At 36.1% G+C, this 26,962-nt stretch overlaps 9 non-coding genes across 9 annotated transcripts; all 9 read left to right on the top strand.

Annotated features, from left to right (window-relative positions):
* The first annotated feature begins 5,068 nt into the window (after positions 1-5,068).
* On the top strand, positions 5,069-5,146 carry Mir881 (microRNA 881). The gene has a single exon (NR_030539.1). It is a non-coding gene; the product is annotated as a microRNA 881 (primary transcript).
* A 358-nt stretch (positions 5,147-5,504) lies between these two features.
* Positions 5,505-5,582, top strand: Mir878 (microRNA 878). The gene has a single exon (NR_030603.1). It is a non-coding gene; the product is annotated as a microRNA 878 (primary transcript).
* Positions 5,583-6,482: 900 nt separating this feature from the next.
* On the top strand, positions 6,483-6,560 carry Mir880 (microRNA 880). Its single transcript, NR_030538.1, has one exon. It is a non-coding gene; the product is annotated as a microRNA 880 (primary transcript).
* A 1,232-nt stretch (positions 6,561-7,792) lies between these two features.
* On the top strand, positions 7,793-7,867 carry Mir463 (microRNA 463). The gene has a single exon (NR_030147.1). It is a non-coding gene; the product is annotated as a microRNA 463 (primary transcript).
* Positions 7,868-10,214: 2,347 nt separating this feature from the next.
* On the top strand, positions 10,215-10,285 carry Mir741 (microRNA 741). Its single transcript, NR_030530.1, has one exon. It is a non-coding gene; the product is annotated as a microRNA 741 (primary transcript).
* A 4,143-nt stretch (positions 10,286-14,428) lies between these two features.
* Positions 14,429-14,495, top strand: Mir471 (microRNA 471). The gene has a single exon (NR_030154.1). It is a non-coding gene; the product is annotated as a microRNA 471 (primary transcript).
* Positions 14,496-17,122: 2,627 nt separating this feature from the next.
* On the top strand, positions 17,123-17,200 carry Mir883b (microRNA 883b). The gene has a single exon (NR_030542.1). It is a non-coding gene; the product is annotated as a microRNA 883b (primary transcript).
* Positions 17,201-26,256: 9,056 nt separating this feature from the next.
* Positions 26,257-26,332, top strand: Mir883a (microRNA 883a). The gene has a single exon (NR_030541.1). It is a non-coding gene; the product is annotated as a microRNA 883a (primary transcript).
* Positions 26,333-26,652: 320 nt separating this feature from the next.
* Mir742 (microRNA 742) lies at positions 26,653-26,717 on the top strand. The gene has a single exon (NR_030531.1). It is a non-coding gene; the product is annotated as a microRNA 742 (primary transcript).
* The last annotated feature ends 245 nt before the right edge of the window (positions 26,718-26,962 follow it).

Here is a 26,962-nt window from a genome sequence, read left to right as displayed (position 1 = left end):
AATTCCTGATCATGTTCACTTCTCTCCCTCCCTGTTGCCTTTTGCAACCCAGTCCTCTCTCCCTCCTCCACCCCCTCCTGTGATTGCTTTCTTCTCCTTCCCATTTGGGATTGATGCATCCTCACTTTGGCCCTTTGGCTTGTTAGCCTTCTTGAGTTCTGTGGATTGTATCCTGGAAATTCTGTACATTTTTGGCTAATATCTACTTATTAGTGAGTACATACCATGCATATCCTTTTGGGTCTGAATTATCTCATTCAGGATGATAATTTCTAGTTCTCCCAGTTGTAGATTATAACCTATAACCGGTTTATACACTAGTTATAATTTTGATACCTGTGTGATGAAGTCAATCTTACAATGATTTGGGTTGGTCTTTGTCAAATCAGTGAACCTATACATATACATTTGCTAATGTGAAAAAGAGTTAAATATGTATGTGTAACCTTAAGCAAAAGTAAGGTAGTTAAACTCTGAAAAGAGATGGAAACTAATAATGAGTTAAAGGTATTACTTTCTCTTCATATTTATAGATAAAGAGAAGTACTTTTTATTAAATACTTCATTATGAGCTGATTATGAAAAGCTTCTAAAATGTATAAGAGTTCATTGTACCAGAACATTTTCCTTCAAACATATGCATACATTTCAGTATTTAGAAAACATGTCAGTTTATGTATTTTATGAATAACTGGCATATTTGAGTTATGTTCAGGAAATATAATAATTGTAGTGCTAACTATTTGTTCATAATGATATAGATGCATATGGACAAGAGTTCCATAGAGGCATTGTGGCCAATATCACAACAGATATTCTCAATAGGGGTTAAGTGTAACATCCTTAATTGTGGTACCTAAGTGTTACCATAATTAAAACCTAAGAGTAGAGAAAATTATTATAGGATATCCTAATAAACAAGGAAAAAATTTTTTGCTTGTAGTAAAAATCAGTCACAGAAAGAGAGTGCAAATGAAAGAATATACTCTAAGAACATAAGCCTGGAGCAGATGAGTGACTAGTTATTTTCTAAGACTACTGACTGGTTATCTATATTGTCAGAATATAGATCCCATATATACTTGATTCTCTGATAAAATGAATTATCTAGGCCAGAAATACTGGAAATTCATTTGTGTGCAATGCTTTAACTAGTTGAATGTCAGTCATGAGAGATTAAAGAACATAATGCTTCCCTGGATAAAAAAAGGTTCACAATATTCTTTAGTTGTGTTCATGGATCATCATGTTAAAGTGCATTCAGTCTTAGTAATGGCTTCCTGGTCATAATTGGGCATTTGTGACTCCAAGAACCACATTTAATTTTTATGGATAATTTCTTTTCATTTAGTACTTATCAAATGATCACATCTAGGTTGGAAACAAAAACATGGAAGAGTCTAAGTGTAAAAAAAAAGAATAATATATGTATCAATTTGGCATTGGCAATTAGAGAAGTAACAATATGTTGAACAGAAATACAAGATACGTAGGTGATAAATATAAATGTGAATAGGGATAAGGATATAGTTTATATTACTACTTTATATATAATACTGTGATATTGCTGATGATGTGAACTAAATGTAAATTTTTCTACACATATAACAAGTATCTTATTAGTTTTACCTTCGTATGGACAGGTTTTCAAAGCTTGATATGTCCTGGCATTGTCTTCTATTTAAGGGTTCATTGATGTTTCTTGGAGTCATTCATAAGATGATTTAAATTCCTGTTCATGTCTTCATTTTCTGCCTTAAGTTAAAAACATAGGTGTAAAAACACAGGTGTAAAAAAACTTTCTTTTAAAATAAAATTTTAATGGTCTTATAGAAGTATCTAAGACTGCTGCATCTTATTAAAATATAACTGGGTGAGAACATTTACAATTATTTGAAAAAAGGTAACAACAGTGCTTTAACATTCTCTCTGACTTAAAAAGGAAGTTTAGGGATCATGAATCATGCTGGACTGACAGAACTTTACGGAATGATGTAGACAGTAGTTTTACCTCCTCCATTTTTCATCATGCTGTGTGGATTTGCCTACTCAGGTACTAGGCAATAGCACTCTGTGTATGTGTTACCTGAATGTATAAGTAAGGCCCAGAAAGTACAGTATTTTTTTATAGCATAAAGGTAATAATAGTCATAGAATTACAAGCACAATAGAATTTTTTTCTTTTTCCTTTTTCTTTTTATTCTTTTCTCAAACAATTCATCCAAACCTCAGCAACCGCCACCTCCCCTCTCTCCCAGATATGTTCCTCCATTTTCCTTCAGAGAAAAGCAGTCCACCCAGGGTTATAAACAAACATGACACAACAAGATTCAATAAGACTAGGTATATCCCCTCATTAAGGCTGATTTGAGGCAACCTAATAGGAGGAAAAGAGTGTCCCACAAGCAGGCAAAAGAGTCAGAGACACCGCCATTTTCACTGTTAGAAGTCTCACAAACATCCCAATCTAAACAACCATAGCATGTATTCAGAGGACCTAGTGCAAACGTTGTACAGGCTTGACTGCTACTCCATCCTTTGTTGATTCTGTGGGTCATGTTATCCTAGTGTCCTCTACCTTTCTGGTTATTAAAATCCTTCCTCCTCCAAGTATTGCCTAATCCTTGGCTGTAGTTCTCTCATCTAACCCCATCAGCTGCTAGAGGAAGCCTCTCAGAATTGGGCTAGGCACCAATTTATGACTATAGCAGAATATCATTAGGAATCATTTCATTGATGTTTTTGTCAGTAAAGTTTGCTTCTACCCTAGGTCTCTGAGTCATCTAGTTTCAGGATCCTGACAATCATCAGTGTTAGGCATCAACTTCCTGATTTGTCTTGGGGCATTCCTATAAGTTCTAAGACACCATTGCCCCCAGTGCATCTTACAGACAGAATTGGTTATGCTTCATGGGTTTTATGGCTGGGTTGGTATCTGAGCACCACCACTGAGATTCTAGTCTGAATACTGTTTCCTGAGACTTGGAATGAGTGAGTGATATGTATATATCACATTTGTATTCATCACATTTAGTGATTGGTCATCGATCCTCCACAGAAACAAGGGCCCCCCCCCCAGTAATGCCCAATAAGGCAGTCCTCTGCTATGTATGCAGCTGGAGCCATGGGTCCCTCCATGTGTACTCTTCGGTTGGTGGTTTAGTCCCTGGGAGCTCTGGGGGTATACCCCTTAAGCTCCTTGGGTCCTTTCTCTAGCTCCTCCATTGGGGTTCCCATGCTCAGTCCGATGGTTGGTTGTGAGCATCCACCTCTGTGTTTGTCAGGTTATGGCAGAGCCAGTCCATCAGCATGCACTTCTTGGCATCCACAATAGCATCTGGGTTTGATGTCTGCTTTTATAAAACAGTAAAACATGGGGAAAAAAATCATCATGAAGGAGTGAAGCTTACTGGCTTTCTCTCCGTGGCTTGCTTAGTTTTCTCTCTATTACCATCCTGGATTACCTACTCAGGAATGGTACTACTATAGTAACTTAAATCCTCTCAATCATTAACCAAGAAAATGCCCTACACACTTACCTATAACCCAATCTTTCACAGGTACTTTCAAAATTAAGATTCCCTGTTCCCAGATATGGATGAGTTTATACCAGGTTGATGCAAAACAACCAGCTCATATTGCTATTCATCAATCTTAATTATTCCATCTCAATTTAATTTTTATGAAGATTTTCACTATGCTTTTTATTCACTTACAATTTTTTGTTTGATCATAATTTCTACTTATCTTTTTAGTCATTATTTCTGTATCTTGTAGTAAGAAGTCAAGGAGGAGTGCTAATAATCAGCTTGATTCATTCTTTTTCTTTAGTCCACTTTACAAGGTCAAATCAAAGAAGCCTGACAACAATCAGCAGCTAGGGTATCTCAATTTTTTCTGAAAGAGTCAAAGACTTGAATGCAAAAATATTTTTGTTTCCGGATTATCTTGTATCTTCCTACTCTGAATGATGTTCTCCAGTCAGCTAATTGTTCTAGGAGCATATTCAGTGATAAACCTAGAAGTATGTTTCCTAGTTTATCCCATGCTCCTTAAAGTTTAAAATCAGAATAACTTATTCATTATACATTAATGTTCTTGTTTGTATGGGAGCAAAGTGTTGTTCCAGATTGAGTAAAATGCAACCAACTCTTTTAAGAGCAAGCTTCACCAAGTGTATTACTTTATTAAACTTCTGGATATTGACCTTTGGATAGCTCCTAATTTCTTTGGCTGGTCTTTAATAATCTTAAGTAGTCCTGTGATATTTCTAGTTCATAGGGTTTATTAATGATGACTTTATTTCTATTCTTTGTTCAGTTGACTCACATGTATTAGACAACATAAAAATACTTTACTTATAAAAATTGGAAATGAAATAAACATGCATTATTGGTCATTCGATTCAACGAAGTAAGTAACAATATAGGATCAAAGGCTTTCATTTGTTATGCATGATGAATGACCATATCGTAAGCACAATTAAATATGTTAGGAATAAATTAATTCAGGGTTCAGGAGTCACACAGGACTGATAAATGTTCTAGTGATATAATAATAACAAGAATCATCACCTTCAAATACAGCAAAGTTGTTCTCTTTGCAGTGCCTATATGTCAGTGTCCTTTATGCATAGTTTAAGTCTTAGAAAATAGCATCCTATGTCATGGATGACCACAAATTGAACCCAGTCTATTCAGAATCATCATCATGCAAACTTAATATAGTGGTATATTACAAGATAGAGGAAAGAGGCATTGTGATTATTTTGATTCCTATTCTTAATCATTAATTGTCTTAGATTATAAAAAAAAGGACAGGATTAAGTATATACCCTATAAAAAATAAAAATTAGTTAAAGATTATATTATTGATTCTCCAAAACATCTAGTTTGTAAGAATGTATGTCAGAAGGCCTGTGGTTGTCATAAATATGATTGGGAATGAGATTTTAGAATATGTGGTCACATTAACATTCATATTAACAATCTGAGTGTGGTATAATATGAAATATGCTGGTGTTTGGGACAGGCTGATGCTATTCCTCATACTCAATGAACAAATTGTGTGCAGTACAATATTCAGAGAGATAACAGTCACATCTTTTCTAAAGTAACTGTGTCTTTTCTGAATAGAGTAATGTTCACCAAAAACAGCCTTAGTGATATACTCACTGAAGATCACAGGAGGCACTGTATCATAACACATCCTCAAGATTGATACGGCGGTAACTTCAATCGTCATTGGGGATCATCTTAATATACAAAGATGCAATCTGTTTATTTTTCTGGATAGTATAACTATTCACTGAAAAGGAAAGTTAGTTACAGGACATGCTTTATGTAAAAGCGTGGTGAAGGAGAGTGATTAATTATTCTCAAAAGTAGATGGACAAATTATGTCAAAGGATAGTTATCATGTTTTTTTTTAATTTAGTCTCTGATAAAAGCTGAAGTGTATGATAGAGGCTTCTTATACAGCAAGTTAATGAAAAGAGTGTTGTGTGCAATGCTTTATCTAGTTGGATGTCAAGACACGTGAAACTTAAGTGCATGACACCACACTGGGTAGAGGAGGGCTCACAGTGTTCCTCATTTGTTGTGGGCTTGGGTGGTCACAGTGCTGATAAATGAATGCTGCTGTTAGTTTGGCTGCACAGAAATAGAACCATGCATATTGTGTTTCTAGGTGTATTTATATTGTTACCTTTACATAAGGAATGTTGTGTTAGTGTCAGAAAGAATCTCTTTAAGTCAGACAAGAAAAAATAAAGTACATTAACACAGTTCCCAGTACATGAATACATTTATAAAACCTCCACTCTTTATTTTGACAGTCATTTCCCTTAGAAGAAGGCAAGTAAAAGGATTTATGGTATGAGAAACACATACTAAAGGTGTTTGATAATATGATTTTAAGCCTAAATTACAGAAGAGTTCAAACATTGTGGTTTGATGACTATGTAATAAAATGGGCAGGAGATGAAGGAAGCTTTTGTGACAGTGTCTACTTAAATACAATTATGCTCATTTTTATATTAACATTGGTACTGATGAGATGAAGTCCTTATGACCATGGATTTTCTTAAAGGAAGGTTCAGCAAGTAACTCATATAATGGCCTCTGTATGTAACCAAGGTAACTTGAAGTTCCTATTTATAGAGGAATTTTTGATATCTGATGGCTTAAATTCTCTTTAACATTCTTTGGACAGTCTGTTCTTAATCTTATGAACCTCATGTTAAATAATGTAAAGAAAGGTGCTAACATAAGGTACTTTTATTAGTGCATACATGTATAAAGTTAAATACTATAGATCATAGAATATGAAGAGTTGTGAAAGATAAAGTGCAGTATAGTCCTTTTAAACCTATGAATAAATAAGGTATTGTTGATGTATCTAACTATATTTATATAATTGCTGGAATATACTGAAGATTGTGGGATCAAGCTGAGACACAGGACATCACTGAACAAACTGTGTGCACTGCAATACTCAGATTGATATGAGTCACTTCCTATTGCATGTTACTCCATCCTCTCTGAGTAGAGTAAGGCACACCAATCACCAGTTTTGGTACCTGTAAATGTCTCATGTATGGATATGGTGAGGTTGATACATGCATGCATATTAGATGTGTTTTCCAGTCTTCAGCTTCAATGTATTACACTTCACCTTAGATAGCTTGGATGAGTGAACAGACTACAGAAGGATAAAAAATGATCTTTTTGGGAAATACTACGGTTCAGAGAAAATGGCAGTCAGCTAACTTTCATGCTAGTGAAAACCATTCTTCTGAAGCTGGAGGAATGTTAAAAAGATAGGTTCTTGATGGAATCCATGATGATGCATGAACAAATTAGACTAGCATTTAGTTATCATGTGAGTTGGTAACTTGATGCAAGCTAAAGATAAAAAGGGGATTGTAGAGGCTAGATTTCAACATTTCAACATTTACATATAATGTATGCTGCTTTAGCTAATTTTCTGTGCACCCTGGGAAACATAAAAGATGATATCCCATATTGGGTAAGGCAATATTTAATGAAGATTTCATTTGTGTACTCACCTTATGAATATATACAAGTATGTAAGCATAAAAGTGCAAAACATTTAGTTTATTCTTCATATGAATTAATAAAATGAATTTAATTTTACAGATACAGTGTTGGCAATCATCTACGCAAACTACAGGTCACTGTATCTACCATATATTGTTCTTATATGGATATTTAAAACAGAGTTGTGATACTCATTTCTTCCCTACTCCCTCACTTATCCTAGAATCTTACCTTGCTCCACAGTTAAACAATGCCCCCCCCCATTAGTCTCCTTTCCTCTTCCATACCACCTGTGTTTTGTTACCCTTTTAGTAAGCTTTTCTCACAACTCTCTACCCAGTGGCCTTTTTCTATTTTTATGGGTTCTGTAGTTATTCCTTGCTGAACACACAAATCTAATAATTATTTTAATACTTGCATGTTACAGGAGGAAGAAAAATAACTTCAACGAGAAATTCTAACTTATATAAGTGAAATTACAGTCCCCCGTATTGTCTTGGTAGAGAATACCATTAATTGAAACAGAAGACACATCAGAGGATATTCTCTTGGAGGAATTTTTGGTGACAATTTGTAGATTGTGTGTGTGTGTGTACATATATGTATATATATTATACACAAAGTATGTCAAGTTTTAGCAACAATGTACAATTGGTACTTTGCTAAAAGATAAAGAGGATCATGGAAGCTACATTTGCAACATTTTTATATTAAAGGTATGATGTACCCTGCTTTACCTAATTTGTTGTCCATCATGTAAAACATAAATGATGATAGACACCATATAAGGTAGAGGAAGGTTCACTATGTTCATCACCTGGAACATCATTGTGGTATAGAAGCATTAACCCTTGTTAGAGCTTGCTGGCCTTAATTTGGCATTTGTATCTAAAGGACCAAAGTTTAGTAAGGTGCATTTATTCTTTTTTTTCCCATTTTTTATTAGGTATTTAGCTCATTTACATTTCCAATGCTATACCAAAAGTCCCCCATACCCACCCATCCCCACTCCCCTACCCACCCACTCCCCCTTTTTGGCCCTGGCGTTCCCCTGTACTGGGGCATATAAAGTTTGCAAGTCCAATGGGCCTCTCTTTCCAGTGATGGCTGACTAGGCCATCTTTTGATACATATGCAGCTAGAGTCAAGAGCTCCGGGGTACTGGTTAGTTCATAATGTTGTTCCACCTATAGGGTTGCAGATCCCTTTAGCTCCTTGGGTACTTTCTCTAGCTCCTCCATTGGGAGCCCTGTGATCCATCCATTAGCTGACTGTGAGCATCCACTTCTGTGTTTGCTAGGCCCTGGCATAGTCTCACAAGAGACAGCTACATCTGGGTCCTTTCAATAAAATCTTGCTAGTGTATGCAATGGTGTCAGCGTTTGGATGCTGATTATGGGGTGGATCCCTGGATATGGCAGTCTCTACATGGTCCATCCTTTCATCTCAGCTCCAAACTTTGTCTCTGTAACTCCTTCCATGGGTGTTTTGTTCCCAATTCTAAGGAGGGGCATAGTGTCCACACTTCAGTCTTCATTCTTCTTGAGTTTCATGTGTCATTCTTCTTGAGTTTCATGTGGCATTTATTCTTTAATGTTAACCTTGCAGACACATCAAGATTTATAAACATTCAGATACAACAATCATTACATGTTTTTAAATTACAGATTTAGTTCAGTATATTTTTAAATTATAATTTAATTATAATATTTATACCTCTTATTTTTCCCTCCAAACACTTTCATATTTCCCTCCCTGCTCTCCCTCAAATTGATGATGTTTGTCAATAATTGTTACTGAATGTATTGATGTATTTTTATATAGCTATTTATTCCTAAATATATTCTGCTAAGTCTGTATAGTGTTACTTGTTTGTATGTTTTCAGGATGAATGTTTTGCACTAGACAACCAAATGGAATGTTCTTCCATGAGTGCTGGGAGTTAGGAGACATCTCCCAATACTGGCTTTTCTAGTTGTGTATAGTTCTTTGTGTAGGATTGAGGAATCATGAGCTTTTCCTGGTTTAATCTCAATTTTGACAGCCATTCGTGCAAATAACTGCTCATAATAACTAGATGGAAATATGTGGGAAAGAATACTATAGAATTATTTCATAAGGACATATAAATACAATTAAGGTTTATATTTTATGCTGTAGGGTGAATTGATAAATTTTGAGTGATAATTAAGAGTTTTAAGCGGGACTTCACATTTTTGGTTTATTTTTAACCTTAAGTTAATCTAGTTTTATAGTATTTATAAGTAGAATATAATTTTCCAATTAACAGAAATAAATGTGTGTTTACCTCTAAGTGGAAGAAAACTTTACTCATTTATTGTGGCTTCGTGAATATGAAAATGGTATTCCAAAACTTAAAGTTTTGGGGCTTCTGGGATTTTAGATGGCCATTTGATCTTGTAGGAAATATTATTCTTTTATATGATAATATTTTACTATCATTTGGTTCACAAATAATTTTGAGACTATATGAATGGAGGGTATTAAGTTAGGAAATAAATAAAATAAATAAATAAGTAAATAAAAATTAGGTAATTTATGTACGCATGTCTTTCCCACCATGGTGTTAGAATATGATATAGGAAAAAAAAAAGAATATGATATAGGCTAGGTTGCAAGATTGACAAGGTAAAAGTATGTTTTACTATCCTTAGTATTTAGAAATAATAAATATATGTTTCATGCATAGTTGTAATGGTAACTGTTTCTCTGATTTTTGCTTTTTCTTTAACTTTCATTTTGATGAGTTTTGTGTTATTGCTAGTTCATTTTTTTTAAATCAAGGGAAAGATGTTTGGGGTTGATGAGTGAGGTGGTAGGGCAGATCTGAGAATAGGTGAAAGCATGATCAGAATATATTGTAAGGGAAAAACATTTTTAGTAAGTAAAACGTGCTGGATGTATTAATTTGAATAAAAAAACTGAATATTAGCTGTAGTGAAAACTATTTATAGAAATGGTGACATAAGATGATACTATGTGAAAGAAAATCATGATATAGTAGAATTGGTAGGTATTCTCTAAGATTTACTACTAAATGAGGTAAGAATGCAAGAATTGTGGAGTTATGATTTCTAATTGAAGGTGACAGACTAGCTTTCTATCAGAAGTATATAAAATGTCTCATGTGCATTGATCTACGTAGATTGGTACCTATCATGTAAATCATGTAAGCATGAGAGATGCCATTCTATGTAGATTAAGGCTCATAACATTCTTCTTTTTTTGTGGCCTTGGAAGATCATTGCAGTGTTAAGTATAATGCTTCCCGATCTTTGTTAAGATCTTGTGCCTTCAGAAACTATATCCTCTAAGGAGGACTTAATTTAAACCTTCAGAACACATTTAGATATGTTAATACAAATATGGACATTGATAATTTTATTCTTAATCTGAAAAAATAAAATGAATATAGTCTTATATTTGTTTTATCAGACTTTCAGATAAGCAAGAGGGCATGGCATCCAGGCATAATAAGAAGATTCTTTATAAGCTTCTTGTTTGCTGCTTTATGCTGTGATGCTGATGGTGACTTGATTTAAATGAGAACAGTTTCATTCTACATGTACTGTAAGTTTCATCCTGTATGTCGCATATAATGATGTTTATGTTCATTTTAGATGCTCTTTAGTGAACTTTGAGGTTTGCTGCTACTCGAATTCTCACAATAGACATTAAGAATATTAGCATTTGTATTTTCTCTTTTGAAATTTTAAGTTTTTGAATTAAAATATAATTCTGACTCACTTTCCTTCCCACCCTCCACTCTCCCATATGGCCCCCTTTCTCTCTCTCTCTCTCTCTCTCTCTCTCTCTCTCTCTCTCTCTCTCTGTGTGTGTGTGTGTGTGTGTGTGTGTGTGTACACGTGTGCACATAAATATGTGAGTATGTATATAATATGGTAGACTACTTGGTATTAAATAACTAATTTGCTGGCTTATCCCTGTGAAAAGCTACTTTTTCCACTCAGCATTGCTTAAGTGTTTGCAGATTAGTTTTACATGCATGCATACATACATACATACATACATACATACATACATACATACATACATACTGCATACATTTATTTATTTGTCTAGGGGTTATGGCTCAAGAAACCAAATGAGTTTGATCACCTCTAGGTAGTAATGGTATAATGACTAACTATTGCTCTCAGCTTGACTGATTTTTTGGAATCAGCTAATAGATGAGCCACAGGCAACAGGGTCAGATTATTTCAAATGAGAAGAGCCACCCTAAATAACAGACAGTGCCTCCAATAGCATCCTACCTAGATAAAAGTGATAGAATAGAAAAAGTTGTTGGTTTTATTTTTTTTTTTTTTACTTTGTGAGATTATTATATAATTATATCCTGTTCTTCCCTACAAACTTTCCATATTCCTTCTTGCTCTTTCCAAATTTACAGTGTCCTTTTTCATTAATTGTTACAAACTATTCCCTCTGCTATATGTAACCCCTCTGGCTAAAGAGGTTATAGTTTGGTTATCATTATTCACTGGCTAATATCCACGTAGAAGTAAATGCTTACCATATGTTTCTATCTGGGTCTTTTTAAAACTCTCATAGGATGATTATTTTTCTAGCTCCATCTATTTCCCAGCAAGTCTCATGATGTCATTCTTAACAGGTAATACGTCATTGTTTAAATGTACCACAGGCTTTTTATTCAGTTTGAGGGACACTTAAAAAATTGGATTGTTTTCAATTTTTGGCTATTATGAATAGATCGGCAATGAGCAGGGTTAAGCATTTGTCCTTGTGGTAGGATGAAGATCCTTTAGGTATATGCCCAAAAGAAGTATAGCTGGATCTTAAGATATATCAGTTCCCAACTTTCTGAGGAACCACCATATTTTCTATTTTTGATGTACAAGTTTGCAGTCCCATTAGCAATGGAGGAGTGTTTCCTTTGCCCCACATCTTCTCTATCACGTTGTCACATGTTGATATTTAGCCATTTTGACAGGTGTAAAATGGAATATCAAAGTAGTTTTTATTTGAATTTTCCTGATGGCTAAAGATTTTGCACATTTATTTATTTTGGTGTTTCTCATTCATTTGAGTTTCTGTTATTGTGAATTTTCTGTTTAGACCTATACCCTATTTTTAATTGGATTTTTATATGTAATTTTAAATTCCTTATATATCTTGCATATTAGTCTTCTGTCAGATAATGCAGTTTGTAAAAATCTTTTCTTATTCTCTAGGCTGCCACTGGGGTGGAGAGATGACTCAGAGGTTAAGAATTTGGCATCACTTCAGAGTTATAAAAAATACATGGATTTTCAGGTATTGTGCTGTGATAGATGATAGATGATGTGATAGATGTCACAGAAATTGCTAAGTAATGAAAAATGTATACATTTAAGATACTGAAAATAAAAATTTAAATGTACAAGTTTATTTTTTCTCCTTGTTTCTGTGTCTCTGAGTTAATGTAAGCCTCCCCCACTGCAGTTTGTAGATACAACTTTTTGGTGATGTCATTGTAGGTACATTACCCCTAAACTCAGGTGCTTTGGTCCTAAGAGTGCTTAGTCAGATACTTTATGAGAGATGCTCTATCACTCAGTATTACCCTAGCATGAATACTTTTCCATTAGAGGAATAAAAAGAAATAGAGGACATGAGAGAACTTGTTCATACAAGAAAATATGGTACAAATCTTATTCTCTTCTTTGGCAATCCTTATTCCCTTTAAGAAAAGCGTCAGCTCTCATTTTTGAGAAATGCAAAGAGAAATTAAACAGTTTGGATAGCATGATCTTCATAACTCTTAATAGTTTAGGTATTGTCGTAAATTGGCAATTTGATAAAATTTGAGAGGGATAATGAAGCTTTTGCTAAGTTATTGCTAAAATTGGTTAAATAACATTTTGGAGTTAGTCTCATGCTGAATACTGGGACTACATTTGACTAGGTTCTCTCTGGGTTATTAAAATTCATCATGTTTCTCACTTGATTTATAGTCTTAAATAGCAGTGACTTTTCACTTCAAGTAACATTGAGGTCACTTTTATATTAGTAGGTGAGTTAGGGTTACTTGATATATTTTGTATTGTCAATTTACCTTGCAAATGTACATAGATGAAGAAGCACAAAAGAATGAGCTCCTCCTACATGGGATCTAAATAAAACCATGTAGAAGAAGGGAAAAGGGAAAAGGTAGTATAATTTCCTTTCCTGAGAATATTAAAGAAATTTACTAGTATTATATCATGTTACTATGGGAGAATTCATACATGTCTTCATACATGTCTTTGGGGATTATGGAAATTATCTGAGAAATGCTTTCTTTACATAAAAAGTTGTGGAATGAGTTGGAAATGACTAACATGCTTAAAGTATATTCTTTGAAAACAAATTTTTAAATAAAAACTTAAAGAATAAAAACAGAAAGAACTTTCAGTGACTCCATAATCTGAAAAAGAAAATGGCAACAAGCTTACTCAAAGCGGTTTGTTGACACAAAATGAATGTGAGAGGGATCCCTTTGAACATGTATGGTAAAAGGTATTGTCTACTATATTCACTAAGACTTGTGAATATGTTAGGTCATGTTGCAAGTCCCCTATACTTGAACATATATGTTGAAAGCTCAAGATGAAGTTAAGTTTCTTATGGGCTGTATTTTATTCACCTTGGTGTTTATCAAGTGAATGACTATGAAAACCACCATGGTGGTTAAAGTAAAGTTCATAATGTTCTTCATATTGGTTAGAATATGTAACAGCAGTTATCCTTCACATGCCTTTCTGAGACATGTTGGAAATAAGTGCCTCCAGAAAGTGTATTCCCAGGTAGGCCTTAATTTTATAATGGTCACATCGTAAGTGCAACACTTCATTCTACAAGTCCTATATTCTGCATTATTCAGAAGTCACTCTTCCATGTCTAGCATGCTCCAAATACAATTTTGCAGGCGTACCATGTAGACTTTGTGGTGTACATGTACACAAACCAACAGTATGTTACTTTATGATAGAATGCTCTGTAGTCACTGTCATAGCAGACATATTTAAGATGTGTTCATGACATAATCTTTATTTTTAATTTGTGGGTTACAGGCAAAAAGTATCAAGAACCTAAAGGAGTGTACTAAAATAAGGAAGAAAAATTAGGAATCAGCTTAATATCTTAGAAATGAGAACAATTCTCATAAACAGAAGGTAAGATAGGAAGGACATGATCTTATAAGAATGTGTACTATTTTACAATAAATATTATATTCTAAGATTGAAGAATAAATTAGACAATGATTCAGGTAACATATTATGAGTGGTAGAGTAAATGATAGAGGCCTCATTTGCAATACGTTTATATGAAGAATATTGTGAGCAGTGCTTTACGTAGTATAGTGCTTTTCACATTAAACAAAAAGTGAAAGGTGCCATACTATGTATAGGAAGGCTTACCATGTTCCTCAATTGTTGTTGCTTTATACCATCAACATGGTTTGAGTGTATACCTTTACAATGGTTTTCTGGTTCTAGTTTTCTTCATCTAGGTTTTGTTTCCTGAGGATAATTTCATTTCTCCAATATCCCCTTGAGGAACAACATATGGATTTACAAACATAAAAATCTAGAAGACACATTTCACTTTAATGTCAACAAATAACATTAATATGATGTTATTGGTTTTGTTTTTGGCAGTCATCCTAGTAAATAGGAGGTTACTATAAATATGTAGGAAATACAATAGAAAGGGCAATTGAGTTTTATTTCATAGGAGCTATCAGTACATATGATTATAGAGTTCAAGATTATAAAGATTGTGAGGTCATAAAATATCTGGGGTAGATTTTGTTGATTTTTCACTTTCTTCTGACAGATGTGACTAGTTTGTTCTTCTGTAGCAGGCTCTAAACCTGAGTAAGACTTCCAATTGTTCCTTTACCTTGGCAGCTTGCATTGAAACTTCTGATATCATGAAAGCCAGTCCTCAGAGAAAAAGTCTAGGCCAATATCATCTTTATTCTTCCAAATCCTGTTTCTGAAATGTGAGGTGCCTTCTAGAATAGGGTTTTACTTTGAACTTTGGGAGGAAACCAGTTGTCTATTGGTTTGTTGGTCTCTTGGATCTGACCTGTTAATAAAGTCAAGCTAAGAAAAACTAAATTGGCACAAGGACAATTAAACAAGGCAAAAGACATGACCATGGTTATAATTCCAGAAAGGAAAACATGATCAAGCTTTTGTTCTTGGTATTGACAAGCATTCATCTGAAGATTGTACAGGTAAAAAAACCTGCTTTCAGAAAGATGAATGGTGTAGGGATATGAGTTTATTATTCTCTAGAACTTACAATTAAATCAAATCAAGGTATAAATATCTTGTTTTACAAATAATGATGGGATATCTGAAGGCAACGATTTTAATAATGAAGTTTCTGCAATTTAACATGAAGTTTCACATCAATGGCATTCCATCTATGTTGGATTCCTTCATGAGAAATAGATGTAAGTACTTCTTCTCTAGATGAAAAAAATGCTCACCATATTCCTCATGAACTTATTGTAGCATCTTGAAGGTAAAAATATAATTCTTGGATTTATATTTAACTGGGCAGTTGGATTATATTTAGTGTTTTCTCAGTTTAGCTCATCTTGCCTCAGCGACTATATGAAATTCAGTCGTGAAGATACTTGATGAATGATTCTTCAATGAGTTCATGTTTCCTCTGGGAACAGCCTATGATCTCAGGAACAAGAATCTGCACCTAGACGCCAGTTGCTAGGCATAAAGTTTCATGTGGCCTATTACTTCAAGAGACAAGAATGGTAGAATATGCCAGTGGTACAGTGTAAGCTACCTGGCATTTAGTTTCTCATGCCTCTAACCTCAGTATGGTTCTAACGAGTAAAAAACACCAAATGTCTGTCTTCATGTGATCCCTGAAACCCGAGGCAGGGATTACCTTCATGCACACGTACATAATTTAGACCATACTTACCACTTGGGAATGGGCACCTAACTGATCAGGGGACTTATCCTTAAAAAAATACTAGCTCTCCCTTAGCAGCCTGAACTAGATATGGGAATTATGGACCCTTCCTCAATCAGTCTTTTGCAAATCTTGTACGAGCAACCATTAACTGTTGAAAGTGTGTTGGTGAAACAGCCTTATCATGTACAAAAGACAGTAGTTTACACTTTGACAAGTTGTGATTCTTTATAAAATAGCCTTTTGTCTTATTTAAAAAACAAAAACAAAAAACTTTTGCTGGGCAGTGCATGCCTTTAATCCCAGCATTTGGGGGCTGGTTGGGGGGTGGGCAGAGGCAGGCATATTTCTGAGTTTGAGGCTAGCCTGGCCTACAGAGTGAGTTCCAGTATAGCCCATGCTACACAGAGAAACCCTATCGAGAGAGACAGAGACAAAGAGAAAACAACTTTTCATCAGAACTGTGAGTTGCACTAATCAGTGAGTATAAGCTAAGCACATATAATGTAAAAAACCAAAATGAAATCAATCTCATCTCTCTGGTTTTGACAAAAATTCAGTGGAACAAGTGTTAAAGGAAATGCTTAGAGGAAAAAATATGGAGTGGTTGAATCTTAGGGTCTTCGGAATATCTTTGTAACTTACAGGTATTGTAATACATTGTGCTTGTAAGATTTTAAGTGACTATAACAAATACCTATCTCCTTCAAGTCAAGAAGACTATATTCCTCACTTGATCTGTCTTTGGGATAGTGATGATTTCATTTCTGTAGGTAATGTTGAAATCGTTTTTTCCATATGTAAACCTTTTGTATCTAATGACCTAGGTAGTCTTTGTGTTTTCAGTTATTCATATCATGAGAATATAAAGTATAAACTATATTATATCAATGTAATGTAATAAAAAGTCATGTGAATGGTTTATAAATCACTTGCTTCAGAAAGCTAAATGGAGGTAAAGAAGATTATAATTGCTCTTATCTTAATTGTGAAGAAAGAAATTTATTATATATGTATACTTGATAGTCCAAAAAATTGTAATATCTTTTAATTCTTTCAGACTTAATTTCCTCACTCAATATTCTGTGTGCAATGCATTACTGAGAATGGGTAGCAGTCACTTTGTACTATGAGTAACTGCAACATCTCTCAGTATTGTAAGGTTCAACAAATACAAGGGTGGTAGCCACATGGACATAGTCTTCACACAGTGGATGAGTTTCTTGATTTCAAGATACATTGCAGTCACTTTAAAACAGACATCCCCATGATAGATTTGTTGTTGCTTTCATAATTTTAATTCTAGTGTTATATGAATATGAAACATCTTAAGATATATTAATATGGAAAATAATAACATAATAATGAGTTTGAAGTCTTGGAAGTAGGGAATGCTATGAGAAGAATGTGTAGTGAAGAACAGTAATTAGTTACTCTCTGAGTCTCAGGAAATAAGATTAGAATGTGTTTTTAATTTAATTTATGTTATAGTGATAAAGTATCCTGACAAAAAAGAAATTTAGCAGGGAAAGGATTTATCTCAGCTCATGATTCTAGGTTCTAGTTAACCTTTCTGGAGAATTCAAGGCAAGAACTCAAGGACTTTGTCATATCACATCCACAGTCAAGAACAAAGAATAAATACATCCTTGCTTGCTTAATAGTCAGATAGTTTCTATCCCTTTTTGAAAAATTCCTTTATTTACTTTTATTTTATGAATATTTATGTTCCTGCATATATTTATATGTATCACGGGCATGATGGTGGCTTCAGAAGCTAGAAGAAATGTTGAATCTCTTAAATCTTAAGTTGTAGGCAGTAGCAAACTACCTAGTATAGATGCTAGGTACCAAAACTGTGTCTAATACATGAACAGGAAGTTTTCTAACTTTCTCTCCTATCTAACCTATCTCTTTCCAGCCCTAATCCAGAGCTGAGCCTACGAAATAGTGCCATCTGTGTTCAGGGTAGATCTTCCTCATGCAATTAACAACTGAAATAATCACCTACAGACTTTGCTATAGTCCAACCTAATGTAGAAATCATCTCACTGAGGCTCTTTTTAATATATATATATATATATATATATATATATATATATATATATATATATATATATATATATAATGTATGGGAGTATACTGTAGTTTTACAGATGGTTGTAAACCTTCATATCGTTGTTGAGAATTGAATTTTAGGACCTCTGCTCACTCTAGTCAACTCCACTTGCTCAATCCCTGCTTGCTGTGGCCCAAAGATTTATTATTATACATAAGTACACTCTAGCTGTCTTCTGACACACCAGAAGAAGGTGTCAGATCTCCTTACAGGTGGTTGTGAGCCACCATGTGGTTGCTGGGATTTGAACTCAGGATCTACGGAAGAGCAGTCAGTGTTCTTACCTGCTGAGCCATCTCACCAGCCCATTGAGGCTCTTTCTTACATTGTATAATTCTAGGTTGTGTCAAGTTGACAGTTAAAACCTACCAGAATAGACTGCAACTCCTCTTTATTCTTGATATTGAAATAATATGGATGATGTTATGGAAGCTGGGGGCTTAGAAAAAATCAGTATACATCCTCTGGAAACGAGTCTACTCAGAATGGTATTTACTGCATGAACTATAAGTGAAAGATAACATTCAAGGTAGAGTAAAGCTCTTCATAGTCTTCATTTGCTGTTGTCTTGGGTAGTCAGGGTTGAATGGGCAGACATGCAAGGTTGAAGGACGTTGTCACTCTCATTTCTGAGGATAGAAGAGTAAATAACTATGAGGTTCAGTTATCCTCTTTTCTGTGAGAAAGTCATACCTGTGAAGTTGTAAAATATTGCAATAGTTGGTGGTTTTCTGAAAGGAATCCTATCTTCCTCAACATGAAGTAGAAGTTCCCTGTTAAATAAGCATCAGGTACTTTATAATATGTGAATTTTTATTCTTTCTGCCTTTGCTATCACAGTATTCTGTTCAGAAAATCCTCTGCAATGAGTTCAACTATTCTTCACTTTTCTTCTATCAGATCATGTGTATATGAACTTAGGTTAAAGGTCCTTGAACTATTTTGAGTTGAGTTTTGTGGAAGTTAATGTGTGGGTCTATTTCTATTCTTCGACATCCAGCCATGCAGTTTGAGCAGCACCATTTTTGAAGATGCTGTCTTTTTTCCCCCAGTGTGTATTTCTAGATACTTTATCAAATATCAATTTTATATAGGTGTATGGGCATATGTCTGGGTCTTCAGTTCAATTCCATAGATCAATATGTCTGTTTTATATCAATATCATGAAACTTTTATTACTATAGATCTGTAGTACAATATGAGATCAAGGGGTGGTGATAGTTCTAGCACATTTTAGTTAGGAATGTTTTAATCATCCTGAGATTTTATGTGTACATGTGAAATTTTAAATTTTCTTTTAAATGTCTATGAAGAATTGTGTTTGAAATTTGATGGTGAGTGCATTGAATCTGTACATTGCTTTTGATTGTATGAGCATTCTCACATCATTAATACTACCAAGCCAAGGACATAAGAGAACTTTTCCTCTTCTGATTCTATTTCTTTCTTCAGTGTATTAATGTTTTTATTTCATGGATCTACTTGTTTTGTTACAGCTATTCCAAGGTATTTTTGAGGTTCATCTTGTTTCACTGATTTCTGTCTTAGTCTATAATTGGGGTAGAGAAGGGCTTTTATTTTTGTGTGTTAGTTTTTATACTGTTTTTTGGCTGAAAGTGTTTGTCAGCTAAAGGAGTTTCCCAGTTGAGTTTTTAGGGTCATTTATGTATACCACCATATCATTTGCAAATATACTTTGGCTTATTCCTTTCCTACTTATATACCCTTACTCTCTTTCAGTTGCCTTATTTCTCTAGCTAAGACTTTAAGTATTATATTGGAAAAATATGGAGACTTGTTCCTGATTTTGATAGAAATGCATTGAGTTTCTTTCTCCTTTATTTGGTGCTTAGTGTGGACTTGCTATAATTTGTCTTTATATTATATATTGTATTATATCTTTTACATCTCTAGTCTCCCATGAATAGATATTAAATTTTATCAAAGATTTTTTCTGGATCTCATGAGATGAAAATGGGATAATGAAGTCTCCTACTATCACTGTGTAGGGGTCAGTATGTGGTTTAAACTACAGTTGTATTTCCTTTATGAGCTTCAGCATTTTAATTACATGTTTACAATTGCAATATTCTCTTGGTGGATTCTTTCCTTTGATAACTATATAGTTTTCTTCCATATTTTTCTGATTAGTGTTGGGTTTAAGTTTATTTTGTCCAATATTAAAATAGCTATACAGGCTTGCTTCTTTTTCCACATTTTCTTAGAAAAATCTTTTTCCATATTTGTATCCTGAGTTGATATCTGTACTTGATGATAAGGTGTTAACTATAGTGCCTGTCTTAGGGCTTCTATTGCTGTGATGAAACACCATAACTGAAAAACAAGGTGCATATTGTTGTTCACAATCAATGGAAGTTATGACAGGAACTTAAGAACGAACTTCTGGAGGCAGAAGTTGATGCAGAGGCCATGAGGAATGCTTCTTTAAGGCTTGCTTACCATAGCTTGCCTAGACACCTTTCTTATAGAACATAGGACTATTGTACTGGGATAAGCACAACCCACAATGTGTTGAGCCCTCTTTCGTCTATCACTAATGAAATGCCTTACAGCTCAATATATTGGATGTGTTTTCTCAACTGGGGTTCTCTCCTTTCAGATAGCTCTAGTTTATGTCAAGTTACATAGGACTAGGCAGCACATTGTGTTTCTTATAGTGAAAGGATGGAACCTGTTGACAAGCCCAAACTAAGTCTGTATCTTCTCTTTGAGGAATTTAGACAACTGATGTTCAGTGATCACTGTTTGTTGTTCTTATTCTGTTTTTAAGGTATGTGTTTTCCCTCTTCTTTTGATTTGCTGGTCTTAGACAATTTATTTCTGGTGTATTTTTATATATGGTTAATTTCTGCAAGGTTCTTATTAACGCGTTCTCACGACCGGCCAGGAAAGACGCAACAAACCAGAATCTTCTGCGGCAAAGCTTTATTGCTTACATCTTCAGGAGCCAGAGTGCAAGAGAGCAAGCAAGCAAATGGCGAAACCCCATCCCTTTTTAAGGAGAATTATCCTCCACCTAGGATGTAGTACTTCCTGATTGGCTGCAGCCCATCGGCCCAGTTGTCATCACGGGAAAGGCAGAACACATGGTGGGAAAACTGCCCCTGCATGTGTGCAGACTATGTTTACCACTTAGAACACAGCTGTCAGTGCCATCTTATAATGGCAAATGTGAGGGCGGCTCCTCACAGATCCCCCTTTTCTTTTAATAAGAGCAATAGGCCACCCATATTAATGAGAGTGGAGATAGAGGTCAAATCCCCAGTGTGCAGGTAAAGGAGCCGTACACATAACCTCCTCCCAGGCTCATCACCCAGAGGGGTCCTGGTCTGGTCCCGTGTTGTTTTTCCTGGGGGAAGGACACTTGAACACTCAACCTTCTTGAAAGATGACATGTCTCCCTAGAATAGGCTCATATGTGCCGCAGAGCCTTTCTACTGCAGTGCTTAGCCATGCAACTCTCTCGGGCTGCTGAAGCACACTCACTCTATCCCGTGCAATGAGACTAGCCTCATGGGATATAAGAGCTGAGTGGCCAGCGACCTATTGCCTAAGCATAGATATATCAGGGGGAGCACCATGTTCTAGAGCTGCAAGCGCCTGGGCAATAACCACCTTGTCTCTCCTAGTTTGGGCCTTAAGCTTACAGACCAACCAAAGAAGCAACACTAATCCACAGCAAAGTGTATCTCCACATAATCCCACCCCCATCCATTCTTTAAAGAAGGAAAATGCTGAGGAGATCCAATTGGGTAATCCTTTGATCAGGGACAGGTCCAAGCGCTTGGAGTTGACCTGAATGATGGCAAGTCTCAATTCCCGAAGGGTCTGTTCAAATTCAGCCATCCAATTCTGTAACATATACTGAAAAAGACTTTTTGACAAATTAGCTGCCCTAGTAAATTTAACATACTGAATGGAAATAACACACAATCCCGGAAACTTTTGTTCACATCCCTGCTGAGTTATTTGTCATAATACATCTAGTTGTATCTGGACAAGATCTATGAGTTGATTAACCAGCATGAGACCTCTCTGTACTGGGCCAAATAAGTTCATTTGCTCATTAATGGCTCTGAGGTCATGGAGCAGTCTCCACTTTCCTGACTTTTTCTTAATTACAAAAATTGGAGTATTCCAAGGTGAGGTAGAGGGTTCAATATGGCCTAATTTTAATTGTTCCTCTACCAGTTGAATCACAGCTTCTAGTTTTTCAGAGGATAGGTGCCATTGAGGAACCCACACTGGGTCCCCTGTTTTCCATGGTATGGGTCGTGCTGCCCCAATGGCCGCTATGGAAAACCCAGACCCTGTCTGTCTTGGTTTCCATTAGGTAAGATAGGCTCTATCCTTCCCTGTTCTTGATGTCCTAACCCTTTTCCTTCTTTATAACCCATCTTTGCCATGATATTTTTTGCTTTAGTTGAATACCCTCCCGATGGGGCGTTTTCATTGGACAAAATAAGGCCCAAATGCTGCATAATATCCCTTCCCCAGAGGTTAACCGGGAGTGGGAGCACATAAGGTATGAATTTCCCTTGCTGCCCTTCAGAGGATTCCCATGTCAAGGCAACAGAGCTTATAGTGGGACATGATTGATATCCTAGGCCCTGTAATGAATGAAATGACTCTGTGGTGGGCCATGCTTTGGGCCACCAATGTATAGAGATTATACTTTTATCTGCTCCGGTATCAAGGATGCCTTTAAACTCTTTTCCGTTGATCTTAAGGCGGAGCTTAGGTCTATCATTCAAAGATACAACCAAATAGGCAGAATCATTTCTGGAGGAGCCCATTTTCTTTATCTCAGGTCCTGCAAATTTCTCCCTGGTATTATCAGGGAGGAGCAGCAGCTGAGCCATCCTATCTCCTTTGCTAATAGAAAAAACGCCTTTGGGGCTTGAGCACAGGACCTGTATTTCAGGGGAATGTTGACAATCCATAACTCCAGGGTGGACTACTAAGCCCTGCAAGGTGAGTGAACCCCGGCCGAGAATAAGGCCCATGGTTCCCGGGGGCAAGGATGGTATAGGCTCCACCGGCACCGGCTGAATACTCATTTGAGGCATTAGTAGGAAGTCGGAGGCGGCACGCAGGTCCACCCTTGTGGGTCTTCCTGGGTCGCCTCTCTGACTGCTTCCTGGGTCCTGACAAACCGGTTCCCATATCTTTGAGGGCCCTGGGACCGAGGGCCCAATGACCCGTTTTTTGGCACATAAGCTGATTGACTATCAGGTGGGGGAAGAATTCTGCCCTTTATATCCCTCACAGAGCGACACTGGTCAGCTCTATGATAACCCTTGCCACACTTAGAGCAAAGAGTGAGGGTTCCCCGCTTTTTATCTGGAGCTCTGCAATCTTTCTTAAGATGCCCAGGCTTTCTGCAGTTAAAACATGTCCTCCGATCATTTCTGCCCATGGAGCATTTTTGGGATTGAAGGATGGCAGCCGCTAAGCCTGCATTGCTGAGAGGTCTAAAGGTCCCTGGTTCGATCCCGGGTTTCAGCACCAATTCTTATTAACGCGTTCTCACGACCGGCCAGGAAAGACGCAACAAACCAGAATCTTCTGCGGCAAAGCTTTATTGCTTACATCTTCAGGAGCCAGAGTGCAAGAGAGCAAGCAAGCAAATGGCGAAACCCCATCCCTTTTTAAGGAGAATTATCCTCCACCTAGGATGTAGTACTTCCTGATTGGCTGCAGCCCATCGGCCCAGTTGTCATCACGGGAAAGGCAGAACACATGGTGGGAAAACTGCCCCTGCATGTGTGCAGACTATGTTTACCACTTAGAACACAGCTGTCAGTGCCATCTTATAATGGCAAATGTGAGGGCGGCTCCTCACACAAGGTGAAGTTTTGCTTCTAGCACAGTCTCTACAAAGATTGATTTATAGATAAATAATACTTAAATTTGGTCTTATCATGTTTTTTATTTATATCTCATGTTGCCTCCCTTACAGTCCCTCTTCCATTGCCCCTCATCCAGGCTCATCAAGTCTGCATAATTAGGATAATCCTCTCCTACAGAGGCAGGACAAGGCTGACCTCTGCTACATATGTGCCAGGGGTCTTTGTCCAACCGATGTATGCTCATTGGTTGGTGAAAAAGTCTCCAGTAGCTTCCAGTGGTCCAGGTTAGTAGACATATTTGGTTTTCCTATGGTGTTCCTGTTGCCTTCAGGCCCTTCAGTCCTTTCCCCAACTTGTCCATAAGTCGTCTGAAACCTCTGTTCAATGTTTGGTTGTGGGACTCTACATCTATTCACTTAGCTTCTGGTTGGAACTTCTCAAGGCATAACAGAGTTTGCAAGCATAACAGAGTATCATTAATAATGTCAGAGATTGGTGTTTTTTCATTTGATGGATCTCACTTTGGACGAGTTATTGGTTGGCCATTCCTTCAGTCTCTGATCTATCTTTGTCCCTGCATTTCTTTTAGACAGGACAAATTTTGAGATTCCATCTTACACAAATCAGCATAGCTAAGATAAAAAACTGATGCAACAGCAGATGCTGGCAAGGATGTGGAGAAGAAAGAAGAACATTCCTCCATTGCTGGTGGGATTGCAATCTTGAAGACCCATTCTGGAAATCAATCTGGTGTTTTTTCAAAAAAATTGTAAATAGTTCTACCTGAAGATTCAGCAATACTGCAACCCAGATATTCTTCACCTGAAGAATAGATAGAGAAAATGTATTTCATTTACACAGTGGAATACTACTCAGCTATTAAGAGGGAGGACATCCTGAGTTTTGCAGTCAAATGGATGGAACTAGAAAATATCCTGAGTGAGATAACCCAGACAGAAAAGAACATGCATGGTATGTACATACTTATACCCATGACATACGCCCACAGACCCTAAGAAGTTAAACAAGAAGGAAGGCCCAATTGAAGATGCTTGAATCACACTTAAAAAGGGTAACAGAACTGTCATGGGAGGCAGAGGGAGCAATGTGGGTATGTGAGGGGGATATGTTTGCAGGATCAGGTGTGGGAAGGGAAAAGAAAGAGGCCCATAGGCCCAGGAGAATGAATGGAAATCTCTATCTTGCAGGGGACTTACGGGTGGAGGTAATCTCTAAGCAGACCCTGAGACCTAGGATAGGGAAGGCTCCCAGGAGCCATTGTGTGTGACCTTAGCTGAGATGCCTAACAATGTGGACATGGAACCTGAAGAGGCCACCTCCTATAAACAGGCAGGACCTCCTGTGAAAGATAAGGACACGAACCCACCCATAAAACTTTTGACCTAAAATCCACATTTTTTAAATTATATTTTTATTAATCCTTTACAATTTCATATTCACTTTGGTCATAATTATAATTAAGTTTGATAAAAGAATATGTTTTGTTGTGATCATCATTTCTCTTTAAGTTAGGGTAGTGACAGGTTTTTATGTGAAATGTACATGCAAAATCAATTGGATTTTCAATATCATCAGCTTAAGTGTGAAATCAAACATTTACAGACACAGTTTAGTGGGGGTGTGTTTAATTGTGAAGATTGTGATAAAAGCTGTTGGATGAAATTGTTGTTGTTGAGATGAAGTACAAAGGATCAGTCTATGCTATCTCAAAGTACAGATTAATACATACTGAAGCCTTCATTTGATATATTCTCTTGATGCTGATGACTAAATCATTGCAGGTATCTTGAGGTCTTGCCTTGTTCATTTGTTATTCTTTGGTGTCACCTGACCTATATATTTATAAGAATATTTGTCTTGTTAATTCTATTTTTGTTTTGTTTTGTTTTGTTTTTTTGAGACAGGGTTTCTCTGTTGACCAGGCTGGCCTTAAACGAACTCAGAAATCCGCCTGCCTCTGCCTTCCGAGTGATGGGATTCACGCCCGGCTATGACTTGTTAATTCTTAACCTCTTGAATTCATACAGATTCGAGGAGTATCAAGAAAGAAGCAAGTCTGATACCTTGAAATGGAGATGGAAGATAATGGAAAATATGATTATACTTCCTGAGGAATTATGTGTAAAGAAATAACATTGCATTCATGTCATACTGAGAAGAATCATGAAAGTTGTTTTTGAAGTCAGCTGATAATAATAATAATTCGTGTGCACTATAATGCTGAGAGAAGTAGCAGTTACTTTATTCTATAAGTAACTGCAACAGCTCTCAGTATTGTAAGGCTCAACAAACGCAGGGATGGTAGCCATATGGTCATATTATGCCTTCATAGAGAAGATAAATGTACTGATTCTGGATTATACTTCATCCATCTTCATGATATCTTCAGATCTATAACCATAGAGAAGAGAACGGTTGTAGAACTTTAGAAGTATACTAAGAAAAATCCTAATGGTGGAACATGAGAAGACAGCTTCGAAGAAGAATGTGTGGTTAAAAAAAAAAAGTAATTATTGTTGACGACTTACTTCAATGTTCTATTCAATTTTATTTCACATGTTGAAATAAAGACTTCAGATGGGCTGGTTCTAGAGTACCTGGGCAGTGCTCTACTCACATGGTTGCTAATCACGTGAAGTGTAGGTGAAAGCCACCATGCTGGGTAAAGTAAAGCTCATCATGTTCTTCATTTGTTGTGGCCTTGGGTAGTAAAGATGAAGAAACTATACATCCTTATTATGGCTCCAGAATCTGCTTCCTTGTACCTGAAGAAACTATGCTCTCATTTTTTTTTTAAGTTTAAATGTTGTGGAAGTTAGCATTATTCTAGCTTGCACAGAACCCAAATTATACAAATTATAAGAACAGAAAATTGCATGCCAGTCTCAATAGGGATCATGAATATAAATATCAGA

This window comes from Mus musculus, chromosome X, assembly GCF_000001635.26.
Source record: "Mus musculus strain C57BL/6J chromosome X, GRCm38.p6 C57BL/6J".
NCBI lineage: Eukaryota > Metazoa > Chordata > Mammalia > Rodentia > Muridae > Mus > Mus musculus.
Note: the sequence above shows the minus strand (reverse complement) of the source record. Positions and strands in the feature narration are given on the sequence as shown.